General features: G+C 37.7%; 1 protein-coding gene and 1 long non-coding RNA gene across 17 annotated transcripts in view; both read left to right on the top strand.

Annotated features, from left to right (window-relative positions):
• Positions 1 to 18,307, top strand: part of PARD3 (par-3 family cell polarity regulator) — a 649,759-nt gene that overhangs the window by 186,544 nt on the left and 444,908 nt on the right. The gene's annotated exons all lie outside the window — the stretch shown is intronic.
• LOC116855267 lies at positions 13,290 to 17,636 on the top strand. Its single transcript, XR_004380324.1, has 3 exons — positions 13,290 to 13,300; positions 13,501 to 13,503; positions 17,537 to 17,636. It is a non-coding gene; the product is annotated as an uncharacterized LOC116855267 (long non-coding RNA).

Raw genomic sequence — 18,307 nt, 5'->3', positions numbered from 1 at the left:
GTGATGATGGTGAGTGAGGAAGACTTCTGGCTTGACCGCTGAATATGGATGGAGTCAGTTTTGCTGCAGGAGGAGCGAGGATCTTCCTGGTGAAGGGAGAAGCTGTGACATGGTTTTGTGTCGGAAACCGGTGAGTCAGTGTGCGGTTCTGGCTGTGAAGGGCAAGAGGGGCTGGCTGGATCCTGGAAGCCTGCCCTCCGAGCTGCTCTGAGGAGCTCAGACTTCCGTGCTGGGCACGCTGGGGAGTGTTCAGAGCATCATGGCCACGGCGTGGTGGTGCCCTCTCTTAGAAGCTCCTCATAACTCTTGACTCTTAGTAACCCCAGGGCTTATTGATGGCTTGCTCTCAGCCCTAGGGTTGTTTTTTTTTTTTTTTTTTTTAATTTGTTTTTATTGTTTTTTTACAGTTTTCAAATGTTTTTGGTTCTGGGGTACAACTCGATTTATTCCTGAAGTTCTTTTGTAGACTGAAGCATGCCTCATAACGGTTCAGTTAAAATACACATTTTGGAAAAAGAGCCCCATGTTTGAACATTCTTTCTTCCCTCACTTCATTTTTTTTTTTAACTTCATTATTGAGAAAGTGGTTTGGACACTTACAATGTTCCATGAATCGAATGTTCTACTTTTTACTTTTGTTTGTTTTTAAAGATTTTATTTATTTATTTGAGAGAGAGTTAGGGTGAGAGAAATCACAGAGGGAAAAGGAGGAACAGACTCGCTGCTGAGCAGAGAGCCTGATTCGGGGCTCGATCCCAGGATCTTGGGATCATGACCTGAGCTGAAGGCAGACGCTTCACGGACCAGCCACCCAGGCGTCCCACCACTTTTTACTTTTGAATACTAAAATACGTTATTCCAGGGTGGACAATTCCTTGTAAAACAGTTGAAAATTTAATTTCAGTCTGACATCTGGTGCTGATTTCATGTTCCAGTGTTTTATTCGTATTTAAAATTCCAATTTCCCTACATTTGTGATGTGTGTTTTTCATAATTGTATTTTTGTGTTTTCCTTCCAATAGGCATTACTAAGCCTCACCTTCATTATTCAGGAACTTCAGAGATCCCTCTTGGCTCTTCAGAACATACTAGAATTTACTCTCTTTTTCAATGTCTTAAGTAGATGATATGAATATGAGTATAATTAAATATATGATTAAATATAATCTTAGCTGAAGATTTCTTTTCAACTCTTATAGATGGGCATTTGTGGGTAATAGTTGTTAGTTGTAAGTTCATTTTTGAAGTGGATAAATGTCTTCAGAGTGAAAAAAAAGAGATTTTGGAGTTCATGGGTTATGGTTTGCTAGGTTCTTAGAGAGATGGGTGCAAGAACGTCACTACTTTAGAATCGTAACCAAACAAAAGAGTAATTGACCCTTAAATGGCAAAAATTTGGAATTGTGTGTTCTTTCAAGAGCAATTATTTAAGATTAATTGCTTACGAAGTTACAGTCAACTTTCATGGTTCCGGAGACAGTGATTTCCCAGCTTGGCTCACCAGAGAATCAACTACGGGACAGGGTGACTGGGGAGAGTTGCCTTTCCTGGTCCCTATGCCCAGAGACTTTGTTTTCTACTTTTCTGATCGCCACATGTGTACTCCAACTCGCCTCAACTGTATCTTCCCCACCCTTAGAAAATTAGATTATTTCTTAGACTGATTTTCCCTGAGAAGCAGAGTTTTAAAGAAGACCATAGTGAAAATTGTTTTTCTAAACAAAGTGTTTGTCTCATTAAAACTTTGGGATAATTTTAAGCAAAAAACAAAACAAAACAAAACAAAACAAACCCAAAACATATAAATAAATAACATGTTACATAATATATAGCAATATTATATAAATATAAGCAAAACCAAAAACTTATTAGGAAATTATAAACATAGTAGAGGAGGTACAGTTGTGCCTCTGAGGGTCTCGGTTCTTGTAGCCCCTTCTGCTGCCCTATCCTGCTGTCACCACATATCCAGACCTACTGAGAAGACCAAGTCTTTCCCAGCTGTTCTTGTGCTAGTATGATCTTGAATGCCTATCAGCTACTAACTTATCCTTACTCGAGCTTAATACTCCAGGACTTTTCCCCTTACTCGAGCTTAATACTCCAGGACTTTGCCCCTGACCATCCCATTAGGAACCTAGAGACTTTGGGGGTTTTCAGTGTTTCTCTGATAAAGCACATTCTTGGAATTTCTTTGGCTCAAGGGGTGTAAAATTTGTCCTCTATATATTTAAACTCTACAGCTGGGAATGATTTCTTATTTATTATTTATTTATCATTTATTTCTTATTTATCAACTAGCTTGTCTAAAGCTAGTTAAGTCCCTACTCTCTTTAGCAGTCTCTCTCTAGATTTAAGATTGAGATAATATTTTAAAGATTGCACGGCAAGCCGCTGGTGCTCTTTGAGATCTCTGTGTGAAAGGGATCCACGACGTGCCCTTACCTTCCCCTCTCCTCTGTCATCTTCCCAACTCTGGAATTGGGCTAGGCACCTGTGGGGTGAGTTCACATATTCTACAGGGCTTTGTCAATTTGTGTATATGTAAGAGAAGGAAAGTCTGCATCCAGTTATGTTCACATGAGCACATTTTCCAAAAAAGGGGGTTGTTAAAGACTAGGGTTAGATGAATGTTGCACGCAAACTTGAGTGTCCCTGAGGTCGTCTGCACTGATGGGCCTCATCTCACCCGATCTGTGGTGACTCCGTGGTATTGAACTTGTATTAGATACTGGGAACAAGAGCAATAATTGAAACAAAATTTTGTTCTTAAATGGTTAATGTGGTATCTTTTCCCACTTATACATTGGTTTTTATAGAAAGAATTAGTATGCATCATAAGGGTAAAATAAAGTTTTTATCCTCATCAGTTATTTGACATTTGAACAAGATAGGAAAAAGAAAACCAAGATAGTTCTAATGTATACACTGAGACAGAATATTTTTAATCTAAATATTGAGCTCTTTTTATTTGAAATAACTAAGTGAGGGTCACCTGGGTGGCTCAGTCTGTTTAGTGTTTGCCTTTGGCTCAGGTCATGATCCTAGGGTCTTCCCCAGGGTCTTGGAATGGAGCCCCGCATGGGGGCTCCCCAAATGCTTCTCCCTCTTCCGCTGGCCCTCCTTCTTCCTCTGTCCCTTCCCTTGCTCATGGCTTTTTTTTTTTCTCTCTCTCTTTCTCACATAAATAAAATCTTTTAAAAAAATGAAATAACTAAGTGAAAAATAAAGTTTTATTTTGTGTCTGTTTCATTGGAAAACATCAATTTATTACACTACAGCATACAGAAACTATTTTTCTTCCTAAAATGTGAATAAGTTGTGGTATCAGCCTCCCTCCTTTCTTGAAATAGTTTAGATGGATAAGACTGAAAAGCATTACTGTAACTGGCATTTGGAATTCCATTACATACATATGAACAAAAGTAAGAAAATGTAGTGAAATCAACTTGAAATTTAACCAAACTGGAGACATCATGTTTTGTAGGGTGCCTTATGGGGTGTGGTCATAGTTTGCAGTAGATTTTAAGAATTCTAGTTGCAAGCAAAAAATTTTTTATTTTTAGGTTTCCAAAGGATTTCTTTAAAACTCTGAACGGACATTTAGTAAATACTTATGCCAGTATTTTGCAAGAGAAATTTCTATTGTATACTATGTAGTATTTTCAATTTATTAATCTTTGTCATGCTGAGAGAAAAATAAATCTCTTACCCCTCTCCTCGATCCCACAAGAATGAGCTTTTAAAATTTAATCAGAGGCCCTTTTGATTTCCCTAAAGCTAGAACAGGGAAACAGAATTTTGTAAACTGTGGTATGAGTCTGACATCCTGAGATAGATAGATAGATAGATAGATAGATATATTCCCCCCCCAAAGGTTTTATTTATTTATTTGACAGACAGAGATCACAATTAGCGGAGAGGCAGGCAGTGAGAGAGGAGGAAGCAGGCTCCCCGCTGAGCAGAGAGCCCGGTGGGGGCTCGATCCCATGACTCTGGGATCATGACCTGAGCCGAAGGCAGAGGCATTAACCCACTGAGCCACCCAGGCACCCCACATCCTGATATTTTTAAGGAATAGTTTGATTTTTAAGCGTTAAGAAGTTCTTATAAATTCCTGAACTGTAGAACTCCAACTTCAAGTTTAGTGTTTTTGAAAAGCAAATTAATAGTAACAGTAATGATTGTATCCTTTACTGTGTGTCTACTATTTGCATGTCTCTTCCCTAGGTATTTTAAACACTGCTCTCTTTTTCAAGAGACAGCTCACTGGTGCTGAAACTAAAATAAAGAAACTAAAACCCAAGAGAGTCACCTTGCCAAGATGCCCCACATCCAAGTGCCAGTATTAGGATAAAAGCCTACATCTGACTTGTTTTAAAGCCCTTTGTCCTTTTACTGTCCTCCTCTGCCTTCAGGATTTTTGGATAGGCTAATCCTATCTTCGTCACACCTAAGATTACTTAGTCTACATTCTTGAGTTTTTCTGTTTCTAGGAAAGCCAGAGAGTGAAGAGCTTTTTATACAGGCTACAGTGATACGTATATTTGTATAAATGGGTCATGAGGTTAAGTCAAATCTCAGAGAAGCCCTAAGTTAATTTTTGTGTAACAGAAATGACTGCATACAGTATTATCAAGGCTTTCTAGAAGTTGGAAATATGAGTTCAAATGTAATAGTCATTAAATTAAGTGTAAATTGTGGGTCATTTCAAAGACACGGCTTTTACAAATTGATTACACGCATATTAGGTCCTTCAAATAGCATGCTTTGATTGAACAGAAAGTCTCTACTAACAAAACACGTCCCTGCGCTCTGTATTGTCCTTAGGGCATACGGTTGACTGTTAAAGCAATAAACCTTTTCTTTGCTCTCCATGAGGTAGAAAAGAAAGCTATAGTCTGAGGGTTTGGGAAGAGGCATAAGTCATAATTGAAGGCTGTAATAAATGTAAATCCATGAAGAATGGCTTAGCTTCAAACAGTTGAGTCGCAGAAGCTTGTGAAACCATGCCCCAATATTCCTTTCTGGAGCTCAGATCATAGAATTATCTACCTTTTTTAGCCTTGAGATTTCTAGGGCTTCTCAAAATCTTCGTCTCTTGGCTTTTAGCAAAAAACCCCCCACAACAATATCAAGTCTTAAGTGACAGAAATGAATTCCTAAATCAGTTAAACTTTTTCAAGTTTTTACTAAATTTGAATAATAATGCTCGTACAAATGATAGCTCAGGTCTTTACTTCATCAGTGGTACTGAACTAACATCCTAAATTTGAGATGGCAGGCTCTCTGTTCCCTTGTCTGGGTAATCGCTGATAAAACATTAATCATCTCAAGGTTCTATTCAAGCCCATTGATGGAAATTGTGAAATGTAATTTAGCTTGAGGAATTGAATTAATGTTTTCTAATAGCTCTGAGGTATTCAGTGATTTATAGGTTCCAGTGCTGGAAGGTGTATGTGTGCGTGCACGTGCTAGTTAATCTAAAAAGCCGATTACAAGTGATACACAGTCTATATCATAACAGTGTGTATTAACTCTATGGTGACTCTCAGTATGGCATATGTGTGTCTGGCATCGTAACATTTATTTACACAACCAATAAGAAAGGTAGTGATTGATTAAGAACTACTTGTTGAATTTTAAAAAACCTTCAAATATATATGCACATATATCTGTATGCACCTAATGTTTTTTGAAGCAGGTTCAGAATTTATTCTAATTTGATTACTTAGGCTATGAACCTCCATCATGCAAACAGTTTCCCCATCCATCATTTCCCTGCTTTACTATCTTGCTTTTTTCTCATCATCCAACCCTTGCTCTCCACCCCATAGCATTTTGCCTCAAACCCACATTAATACCATAATTATATCTTTCTTTCTGCACATTTCTTTTAAAAAGATACAGTAGGATGCAACTCCCATTTGTCTTTCCTTTTATTCCCTTTTTAATCTATAGGGTCAGAGCAGTTTCTGGCCTGGGGTAGGTATTCAGTAACCGTTTATTGAATAAGTATAATGGGAATGGGGAGAAACAGTGTCCATGATCCTAGGGAAGTCTAATTCTGGCACTGTCTTTTTTGTTACTTTGGACCAGTTTTATCTCTTGAAACTTAGTTCATTATTTGCAGAATATGCATTTTTATACTTAGGTCATTGAATCGACAAAGTTAAATATGAGTACATAAATGACATTCCTCATGTGTTGCCTAGAACATGGTAGGCTTTCATAGTAGGCTTTGCATAGGAAGCTCCATTTGAATGTTATGTGGAGCGTTCTAATAGAATGCTAGTGGAATGGAATGTATCCTCATATTCTAGCTGAAGGGGTATGTCAGTTACTAGTTGTGTTTAACTTTTATCCTGACCTTAGTTGCCACCCAGGGAGATAAAATTGATGTCCCAGGTGATTCAGGGTAGGAAGGTTGTGTCACTTCTCTTTCAGGTAACGGAATATAGGCAAGTTCTAAGTAGTATGCAGGAAGAGTGAGTGTGTAATGCTTTGCTGGGAGTAGAGCATTATGGATCTGGAACAGTAAGTTGGGTCTGTTTTGTGGAGAGCCTTGAATTAAGGATAAGGAGTTTTCTTCTTAACTTGGTGGATAGCCTGGGGTTCCTAAAGGTTGGGTCTGTGGTAGGACTAAAGGTTAGGATGAGAAAGTTTGGAATCTGGGAGTGAAGAACTTAATCATGATGTTTCTAACTGGAGTATATTGGAAATCTTGGTCACTGTGTGCCCCAGGTCATTGTTAATCTTTCCCTTAGCACAGTGACCCTATGGCTTTTCTGCTTGCGTTTCCATCCATTTCATCTTATGCCCACTGTAGCATAGAGTACAGTTTCTTATACTTGTGACTGTATTGTCTTATCCCCGAAGCAGGCCCACTCACATTTTAAGCTAGGCCACATTGAGTTCAGAATTTCCTAATCCTGGCCAGAATCCCTCAGTTTACCTTACCCACACTTTAGCCACAGGGGTTATCTTTCTGCTCTTTGAGCCTACCATGTTCATTTCTAGAGTAGGGTCTTGCACTGGTTTATCTCCCTGCTGGGAATTCTGTTCCTTTGACTTGAGAACCATGGGCTCTTCCTTGTCTTGGGGCTTGTCTTAGGCTCGACACTCAGAGAGATCTTTCCTGATCAACAAGTCATTCTCCATCATATCCTCTTTTTTAAAGTCTTACTTTACTGACACTGACTCATTAGTGTCATGTAAACTCAAGGGAGTAGTGTCTTTGTCTGGCTTGCTGTTGTATCTCCCATGTGTAGAATGGTGTTTGACATACAGTAGATAGTCACATGTTGGTTGGATGAGAGTGAAAGAAGACATGTGTACTTGTTTTTCTTTGTCTCCTTCCTCTTATTCATTCCATTTATATTTAATAAAAACACCCAGGAAGATGACATTAATAATTATAAACATTTGGTAATAGAGAACTGTTGGGTACGCAGAGATAAAGTAAGATTTATTTATTCTTTGAAAGAAGGTCCAGGCTCAAAATGGTTGTTTCATTACTGGAGGTGGATGAAAAAGGTAGAGTGTGGTAGGTAGGGGTTTGGGGACAAGCTCGTCCTCATGACTGGAGCTGCTGGGGGCCTCTGGAATGGTGTGTGGGGCTTATTTTCTTCTCCTTTCTGTCCCTGTTTTACAGCAATCCTACCAATGCCCACCAGTCTCTGGGCCAGGAATAGAGGGAGGAAGGGCTGGGAGAGATTTAATAAATGACCACAATAATGACAGAGATTTTTTACTCTGTCTGAAGTGTCTTCTCCCAGTCTAGCTGCTCCTAAACACAGGGTTTAAAGATTATCTCATGTATGTTTTAAAGAGGCTGGATTTCTATGGGAGAGACCATAAGGGACACATCTGTACTCTGTGGACATTCCCATCTATGGTTTCTTCTTTTAGGAACCATTTTAGGAATGATTCTCTTTGCAAACTAGGGCGAGTGTCTAAACTTGATCCTTACTGGCCAGGGATGTTTATTGGTGTTCTTGATGATGACTATTTCTTTGCTAACAGGAAAAATGAAAGTTAGTGTTTTCCTTGCTCTTATTTAGTTGAATTTCCAACTATACCCACCCCACCATGCCCCGTTTTTAAAATTGTAAGTAACAGAATTATACTATGAGTCAGTGAAAATGTAGTCAACTATGGGTTACTTATGATCACTTATTTTCAAATAAAGGATCGTGTCTTTCCTTTCTTCTGCTCTGCAAGGAGAAAATTGGAAATGAGGGGAAAACAGAGAAGCCATCCAGGAAGCACTTTATGTATTCTAGAAAGAAATAGATACAAAGTAACATTAGATTTCTTGCAATTTCTAGGTCCTTCTGAGGGAATGTTCTGAGCCTTGTTCCCCCTTTAGCACTAATTTTAAATTAGATTTGGTGAATGGTTGGTCATTAGACCCAGTTACCCTGAGCATATGACAGCCCCCCCCGCTAATGTTACCCACTGCTATCTGCAGTGATGGAGAAAAGATTAACAGAAGATTGAGAAGGGCGTTCTGCTGAGATCGTTTTTCATATAAGCCATTATTATCTCTATGTTAGTAAAACACAGAGTGGGAATAGCAGTTGGCTTTTCATGGAGAACTAAGTGTATGAAATTTCATAAGTTTGTGCATACATTTTGTAAGTGAAGTGATTCTGGTTGGGTGATGTTTACAATCTGTCTAAAGGGCAGAAGTAGAGGTTACTATTAGGCCATCTTAAGATGACTTCTTGTCATTTTCTTGCTTCCTTCCGCTTATAGTTTCTAGGTGTTCAGCCATTAGGAATTAGGAGAAATAATCTGTATTGCTGTATCAACAGATGACTCCTGTGCATGGAATCATTTGGGGATTCTGATATGTAGGCCAGTTGCAAATTTTGAAAAACAACACTTGGATATATGATTTCTCCATTAATGAAATTATGAATTGAAAGTTGATAGTTCATGGACATTGTCAGAAAGAGAAAGAAACTATATTTTGACATGGCCCCCCCCCCCGCCACCATGTATTAGTTTGTTAGATCAGCCACAACAAAGTACCACAGGCTGAGTGACTTAAACAGCAGAAACCTACTTCCTTATAGTTCTGGAGTGTGGAATCTGAGATCAGGGTTTTGGTATGGTTGTTGCTTCTGAGGCCTCTCTCTTTGGCCATCTTCCTTCTGTGGGTGTCTATGTCACAGTTTCCTCTTCCTGTTAGTGCTGTCCTAACATATCGGATTAAGGCTCATCCTGAAAACCTATGTTAACTAATTTCCTCTTTAAAGACCCTCTCTCCAAATAAACCACATTCAGAAACCCTGGAAGAAGACTTCATCAGATGAATTTTGGGGGAGAACAAATAGCCTTTAACAGTACTACACTTCTTAAATGATTTGAAACGCTTGTTAAATGAATTTAAGGGAAGGACCCTTAAATTAAGGGAATAGACCAAGCATTTTATATTGATTTTTTTTTTAAAGATTTATTTTTAAGTGATTTTTATACCCAGTGTGGGGCCTGAACTCACAACCCTGAGATCAAGAGTCGCATGCTGTACTGACTGAGCCAGCCAGCTGCCCCTGTATTAATTTCTGTAAAACAAAATACTTCACTTCATTAGTTACTGTTTAATCTCACAGGTTGGTTGATTTTTGTCATGTACCCTGCACGGTATTTTTTGAAAGTTCTTTGTGTCTTAATGTAGAATTACTTCCAATAGAACAGTATTCCTCCTGCTCTCACCTGGGTGTTAATATTGTCAAGATCCCCTCAAGATACAGATGTCAATTCAGTAGGTTTTGGATGGAGCCTGAGAACCAGAGTCTAACAGTTCTCCAGGTGATACTGATGCTTTTGATTCTCACATCATACCTTGAGAAGCAGGAACAGGATGGCTGCACAATTGCAGGTCATAGTGTAGAGTGAAAACGTGGATCCCTTGCTCAAAAATGATTAAGAATTTTGAGACTACACAGCAGAGCACAGAACCAAGTGTAGGGAGCCCTGTTGGAAAATTCCAGTGGCAAGCCCATGGAGCCAGCGCTGAGCTGGTGTCAGAGTGCTAAAGGAAATCATCCTGGGGCACTTATTCATACTGGCTTGGCAAATGATTACTTTTATGGGCCAGTGATAAATCCTTCTACTTCTAACTAATCATGGTTTTACATAGTGTTTGCACAAAGCTTCCTCTCAGAACATGGGGAAGTGTTAGTATGCAGGCGCTATAAATAAAGGAGGTTGCTCCTGTCACTCTGATTATCTTTGTGTATAAAACAGAATATTACCAGCAACACCACAATGGTTATTATATATAACTTGTCCTTCCTTTGAAAAGTTTCAAAGGAATCTGGGCCATGACACATGAATTCCTCTGCCAAATGATGACGCTTCTTCTTTGTCCTTGAGATAACGCTGTACTTGCTTTTTAATGGTAGTATTTAACTCTGGGAGCAAAATTCATTCCATTTTTCTGAAGTGAAGATCATTATAATACTAATAATAATACAGAAATGGATTTTAAAATGCTTGGGTTACACAGACACATGTATTTGTCAGTTTTTCTCTATAGGAGACAAGTATACCAAAGTGCTGAGTCATACATCATTGGACTTGTTTCCCCATTTTCCTGCTTCCTTCCTCCCTCCCTTCCCTACCTTAGGGAAACTGTGCAGGCATATATTTCTGGAAGCCAAGGAAATATTTTTCATTTAGATTAGCCCAAGGAGAAATTTGAGGTATGATGAAAGTGGTCTGAGGTTTATTCCTACTCATCCTACTAAACCGATTGCCTCTTGGTGCTTTTCCAGATCCTTGATACTGAGTTCCTTTAATCAAGTAATTATTTCAAAGAAAATGATCAGGTTTCCATAGGGTCATTACTTCCTTTATAGTCTTGGTTCCATCTACCTTATTTCTCCTAGCTTCATTTCCAGGTATCCTATTTCTCTATCCTTCAGTTAGGGCTGAAAACAAATCTGCATTATGGGAGTAATTGTTACTTGATGATGATAGTCTATTTTCCTCTCATCAATATTTGAATATCATGGGATTTTAGGGAACATGGGTTTTGTTGTTGTTGTTGTTGTTTTGATAAACATCTTGTGGAGGATTCTGATTCTTGGTCTGGAATTTTTTTATAAATAATGTATTAACACAGCTCAAAATTTAAAAGTTGTAAGTAGTACCTCTAAGCTACTCATCTCTTTACTTAGAGGGACTGTGTGTGTGTGTGCACCCACACGCACACTTATGTCCCCTTGAGTTAGTTTAGGCTTAAATGAACAAAGGCAAGCACCTCTCCCTCATTTTATACAAACAATAAACAATTTTCACAGTTAAACACCTTGTAAAAAATTACTTAATGTTATGGGATTTTACAAAAGGCAAAAACTGTCAAGACTGTAAACAATGAAAGCAGAACAATTTGAATGATAGGTAGTATATGTGCTCAGTGATCTGAAATCATACCCATAGGCCATGGTCATTTTTTCCATCTTCCAGTAGAGTTGGTGCTATCTGTAGTCTTTCAGAGTTTTGCAAACTGCAGCCCCCCCGCCCCCAAGAAACATTAGGAAAAAGTGTTGGGTTTTAGTACTAGAAATAATGAAGAATTAGCAGGGGAAATTTAGTATATTGTTTTTAAAAAGAAAAATTAGCATCCAGTTAGTTTAATTTCAATTCCTAATAGACTGATGAAATAACATTATTAAGAATGTGTAAACATCTATAAGATAGTGGAAGCAGGACCAAAGATTTAAAGTAGTAATCATCATACAAAAACCTGATTGTTTTCCTTGATAGCTTTATAGAATTAACTTGATTAAAAAAAGGCTATAGATGTTAAATATCATGATTTTGAGAAAGTAATTTTTTTGAATTCTCACATACCAAATTAACTGAATTGGATAAAGAAATTATGAATGTTTAATAAACTGTCCAAAGACATAATGATTATTGAAAACATATCAACTTAAAGAGAACCACAAGATAATGTGTATATATTTTTTAATGATCTGAAAGAATTAGCTAAGCAGCATATTAATGACATCTACAGATAATGGTGAATTGGGTACCTTTTGTTTGTCTTTTTTTAGGCGTGCTCTGGGGTCAAACATGCAAGTTTAATGTAACAGCAAAAGGTGTAATAGACTTTTTGCAAAAAGCTAACTGTTGTATCTGGAGAGAACTCATAAAATCCATGGGATTGGGGAGGGGAAAATCTAGTGACTAGATGACTGTTTTAGGAAATGGGCAGTAAAATGACCATTGATTATTATGTGAATTAGATATGATCTTAAAGTACAGTTAACCAAGTTTTTTAGTTTATATGATAAAAATCAAGTAGTAATCTGGGAATACTGTTACATATTTTTTCAGCTTTGTTACCCAGCCATCTGTCATTAGATGTCATTGTGATTGAGCAAACCAAGAATTTCTACTACAATAAAAAGGAAAAAAGAAAAAGGAGACATACATTGTAGAGACACACATGAAAATATGTGGAGCTAGATGACATTTGTTTTCATATGAATTACTAGAATACTCAACTTTAGATGACCTCGGCACCATGTATCTCTTTTCTTTAAGTTGAGCACAGCTGCTCAGAAGAGATGAAGTGGACCAGGGAGCTAGCAACTGAGTGAACCTCGCCACAGACAGTGTCCCTATTTTACATGTGGTTAGGCTTAAGCTTAGAGAAGTTGCAATGTCTTACCAAATGTATCATGGATAGTAAGCGGCTGAAATGGAATTGAAACCCATGGGTCTTTGCTTTAAGCACAGAGCTCTTCCTTCCTTATTACACGGGAAAAAACCTTGCATTGGAATATTCTGAGACATTTTTCATTTTTGGAAGCTAATAAGGGGTATTAAGTCTCCATGGACAACGAGGAGGATAAGATTTCAGTCTCTATAAGGAATAATGGGTTGCCTTTTTGACTTAAAGAGCTTCACATCAGCAAATGCATGTCCACTTTGGATCAAGAAGAAATAATAGTTTGAAAAATAATAGAAAAGTGAGTAGGCATGCCAGGCATCTTTACATCTTTAAATTTGTTTATCAAGCATAGATTTTATAACCTGAGTGATATTAAGAATTTGTCATACTGTATGATTTATGTACGTTAAAGGCTGTAATCAGTAAAATATCCAGAAATGGTAGGGTTACTGATAAGAATTAAAGAGGTGGAGATGAAGGAACTAAAATTAGCCCCTAATTTGCATGGTTTGTTTTTTAAAAAACATCAATTTTATAGAAACCTGTGAAGAATTAAAGTGATAGAAAATTGCAAAGTGTGTTCTCCTGGTAGGGAAATGTTCTGTTTTCCCTTCTTGATTATTTTAACAGAGAATCAATACTAATATCCTTTGTATTGTACTTTAGTGTTTACAAAGTGGATTCACATATATTCTCGTATTTCATCTCTGAATGACCTCTGGAAGATAAGGTTTCCTAATTATGCTTTTTAAGGTCTATTTCTTAACTTTAAGAGCAGATTGAGCACTATTTCCTCAATTTAGAAGGTTTGACTGATTAACTGTTTGGTGGAACATTCAAGAATGCAGAGGGGAAGAAGTGACGAGGATTTTAAATAATAAAAACTACTCCTGACATAATTTACTGAATAGCAATCTCATTCATTTTTCAAAAGGCTGAAAACAGAACAAAAACCACAGGTAACAATGGAAGCAGGGAGCATGTGTGTCTCTGATTCCGTCACTTAGAGTAGCAGCTTGCTTGCTTGCTTGCTTTCTTGCTTTCTTTTTTTTTTTTTTTTAAAGATTTTATTTATTTATTTGACAGACAGAGATCACAAGTAGGCAGAGAGAGGAGGAAGCAGGCTCCCTGCTGAGCAGAGAGCCTGATGTGGGGCTGGATCCCAGGACCCTGGGATCATGACCTGAGCTGAAGGCAGGGCTTTAACCCACTGAGCCACCCAGGCTCCCCGAGTAGCAGCTTTCTTGACTAACTTTTGAGAGCAGAACACTTTGAATATCTCTTTCATAAGAACAGCTTTATACTTTCTTCTTAGTTTTGTTGTTTTACTGGCATATCCCTAAACTTGATTTAAATCTAATAGCATTAAAACAAAAACTCTGGTTTCTTTATTGTTATAAATATTTTTTGGTAAATCTTTTACCTTATTGGTTAGGATGAAGTATGGCAGTGTGTAACCCCAAATCCCCCAAATAAAAATAATAGTGGCTGAAACAGGCTAAAAGTTCATTTGTCTCTTATGTAAAAGGAATCAAGCAGTCAACAGTCCGTGCTGGTATGTATGATAGTCCCAGTGTCAGAGAACCAAATACCTACGTCACGTCAGTGTCATCCTTAACACATGGTCTGATGGTCCAAGGTGGCTGCGGGAGCATCAGCCATCAGGTTCACATTCCAGGCAGCATAAAGGAGGGAAGAAAAAGGGCACCTAGTTTACCTTTTAAGGATGGTTTTGTGAAGTGCCACAGAGCATTCTTACTTTTATCATGTTCTAGTTGTAGGGCTAATGTGAAAACAGCTTGTTGTAAGGCAAGTGCATGACTCCTCAGCTAAAAATCAGGGTTTCTTTAGTGTGGAGGAAGAGAAGAATAGATGTTGGTATAAGCATGCGTCAGTCTCTGTCGCACGTAGAGTATGACACAACAGGTTAGTAGTGAGGATGCTTCAGTAGGATTTTGTGACTGCCTACTCTTCATGTATAGATGCAGATATATTTAGATACGTGTATATATATTAGATATGTGTATGTCTACATAAGTTTATGTATGTCTTTATTTAAACGAGTTTGTTTTCACAAGCTTGCCTTCCTTCCTTTCTACCTTCCTTCCTTCATATTTTCTTTAGGATTTGTTATTCATTTGAGAGAGAGAGAGAGAACACAAGCAGGGAGGTGGGCAGCAGGCAGAGGGAGAAGCAGGCTCCCCGCTGAGCAGGGAGCCCTATGCAGGGCTCCATCCCAGGACCCTGAGATCATGACCTGAGCCGAAAGCAGACACTTAACCATCTGAGCCACCCAGGCGCCCCTCACAAGTCCTGTTTCTAACCAATAACCCTAACATTAGATTTCTGGATTGCTTCTGACTACCACACTAAATTTCCAAAGTCTTGAGGAGGAGATGTAAGCAACTTGATGCTAGCATAGTTTCTATGTGATCCCCACCCCGCCTTATTTCTTAAAGAGACGAAAAATTGCCTAGAGAAGAATGGGCAATGTGCCAGCTTACCATTTCTTTAAGGGTCTAAGATTTGGCTTTAGAGAGTAAAAGAAAATTCCAGAAACCCTCTTAAGAAAGTTATTATTTCTTTCAAATGTGATCTGGAACAGCAAAGGACAATATGTTTTATAGCCCAACTTTTAAGACAATTGAATTGGCAATAAATTCACATAATGAAACTTCCAGCAAGTCTTTATATTTCTATTGGGGGAATTCCTTGGTTCTTGGAGTAAATTTTTAAATAGTTAATATCAGCTTTGTATTCTTTATATTCCTTTAGTTGTAGAGCTAATGAGAAAACAGCTTGCTGTGTTACGAAGAATGCCTTCTAGTGAGCCAATGAATCAACTTGTGCTTGTTTCGGTTGTCAGGCATGCTAAATAGTAGTTTTTAGGCACTTGAGGGATTGCCCGTAATGTTATTGTGAGATTCTCTTTCTCATCCATAACCAGTAAAATCCCTCCTTTCCACCGCTGCCTCTTACAGACCCCCAGCATGTCCCGTTCTTCCCCATAATCTGTTTTTATCTGGTTCATCTGTACATCAGGAGCAAGCAAGTCCTGTTTTCTCAAAACCCTGGATCTTCACTCTAGATTTCCTATGAAAATTTGACAAATCGATGTGTCTTTTAAGGCCTCAGTATCTTTTTACGTAAAATAAGAGGTTGAGCTAAAATATTGTTTTCTTCTACTTCCAAAATTCTAAACTTCTGCAATGGCTTTTTAAAATAAGCTTAAAAAAAAAATTCTAGAGAGCATATTTTCCCAAGAATCCCACCTAAAGTGTTAGTTTACATTTAAGAATGCTATCTTTGGGGCACCTGGGTGGCTCAGTGGGTTAAGCCTCTGCCTTTGGCTCAGGTCATGATCTCAGGGTCCTGGGATCGAGTCCAGTGTCAGGCTCTCTGCTCAGCGGGGAGTCTGCTTCCTCCTCTCTCTCTGCCTGCATCTCTCTCTACTTGTGATTACTCTCTCTCTCTGTCAAATAAATAAATAAAATCTTAAAAAAAAAAGAATGCTATCTTTAAGAAGTGTTTGCTTATTAGTTTTTTAAAAGGAATCTACGTCAAGAAATGTTTGATATTAGGTATATTATGAGTTCAGATACATAAGCTAATTTTTAACATGATGCTTAGATTTTATGAGGGGGAAAACAGAAAAATGTTACTTTTACTATAGAACCATGTTCTACATTTTCCTTTAGAAATTAAATGGTAAGTGTGTTAGATCACTTAAGCGAGACAAGGAGGGGTGATGGAGTTACCTTTTGAGTCAGCATGTAATCATGTCAACCTCTTTGATAATCCATTTTATTTATATTCAAATAGTATGTGTATCATTTTATTGGCAGCTGCCACTGTTCTGAAGTTACGGAAAGTGTCCTGAACACATTGTATCTGTAAGTGGCTCCACTACTGTAATCTTTGTTTACTCTTTGAATTAAGGTGTAAATATGTGCCCACACTTGATCAGGATTTCAAACTTAAGGAATTTAAGTATGGCAGATCCCAGGTTTTTAGAATAGGTTTTAAAGATAATAGCCAGGATTAGAAACCAGAAGGGGACTAGATACAACTTTTTGTTTATTTATTTTATTTTTGAGAAGATTTTACTTATTTATTTGAAAGAGAGCAAGAGTGAGAGCACAAGCAGGAAGAGTCGGGAGGGAGAAGCAGGCTCCCTGCTAAGCAGGGAGCCTGATGTGGGACTTGATCCCAGAACCCTGGGATCATGATCTGATCTGAAGGTAGACACTTAACCAACTGAGCCACCCAGGTGTCCCCTACATACAGTTTAAAAAAAGAGATTTCATTTTACAATTCTTAGTAGATAGACTGAAGCATTTTTTTTTTTTTTGAGATTTTATTAAGAAGGCTTAATTGGGAGATATAAAATTAACTTCTTTGGTGAAAATGGTAACTACTATTTAGTGCCTACTGACTGGCAATTAACTAACCTCTTTACATTTGTTTTTTTCCCTTTCATCTTTACAAAGACTTCAAAGTAGAATACCTGTTTCACAGGTGAGGAAGCCAAGGTCGTCCAGGGTAAGTTGTGGAAAGGCAAAGTTGCAGGTGGCTTCCAGGGACCCTAGAGCTGGTTTGACTTACACCCTTTCAAGAGAGTACTGAGGGATATCAGGGATAATTAGAAAGGATGTTGCTAAAGTAGTTTAATAATTTGCTTTCTTGATTAATCAGAGCTCTTGAAACTGTATATGCTTAGCACATTTCCCCCTTTCTATCTACCTCAGAACCTTTCCCCCAGGAATAGTATAAATTCACCCTAAACTGATTCAGAGAAATCAGAAAATAAAAATTGTGCTCACATAATAGTCTGATTAGCATATGTAATTCAGTACCTCCTGATACTATTAGGAATGTAAGGCGTGTGTGTTACCTCAGGGATTGAGTCTGTTTGGAAAGTTGGAAACATTGAGTGTGAGTGGGTAAAGCCACAGGCTTTGTAGACATAGAATCTGATTTGAATCCTGGCTCCACCAAGTACTTGATATATGAGCCCTGGAGTCTTGGTTACTTCATATGTTAAATGGGCTGTTGGGACTACCCTTCTTTGTCAGGTTAAAAGGAGATCCTGTATCTGGATTACAAGCTTAGTGCTTGGTAAAGTGTTAGTTGCTCTTGTTTTTTAAAATGTATTCTTTGATAATTTTATTGTTCTTTGCCATGGAAATACCTTCTCATTTGATTTAAGAAAAGTGGCATGTTTTAAGAATTTTTAAAGAAATAAAAATTTACTCAATACTGGGAGAATTTTTATAGCTTGTTTAAAAAAAAATCTGCCGAATTCTTCTCAATAGATTTTTTGGGGGGGGGGTGTCCCTAGAATATGAGTAGTTAAAACATTTTTCTTTAAAATTTTTCTTTTCAGGAATTTCTGTGGTATTTTTATTGCACAATAGTTGAAGTATTTTGAAGAGATGTTCTGTTTTTTAAAAGTTAATTCTGATATCAATTGACACATTAAGTAATGATTTCTATCTCTCAACAGCATAATACTCTGATTTTAAAAACTTTAAAGAAATATGTATATATATTTATTCATTTTTTCCCTGGTAGTTCAATGGAGTTTTTATTGGGAAAAATTACTTCTCA

The sequence above is a fragment of the Lontra canadensis genome, unplaced genomic scaffold (assembly GCF_010015895.1).
Source record: "Lontra canadensis isolate GAN:19392208 unplaced genomic scaffold, GSC_riverotter_1.0 scaffold100, whole genome shotgun sequence".
In the NCBI taxonomy this organism is placed as follows: domain Eukaryota; kingdom Metazoa; phylum Chordata; class Mammalia; order Carnivora; family Mustelidae; genus Lontra; species Lontra canadensis.
The sequence above is the reverse complement of the archived record's forward strand: the minus strand, read 5'-3'. Positions and strand labels throughout refer to the sequence as shown.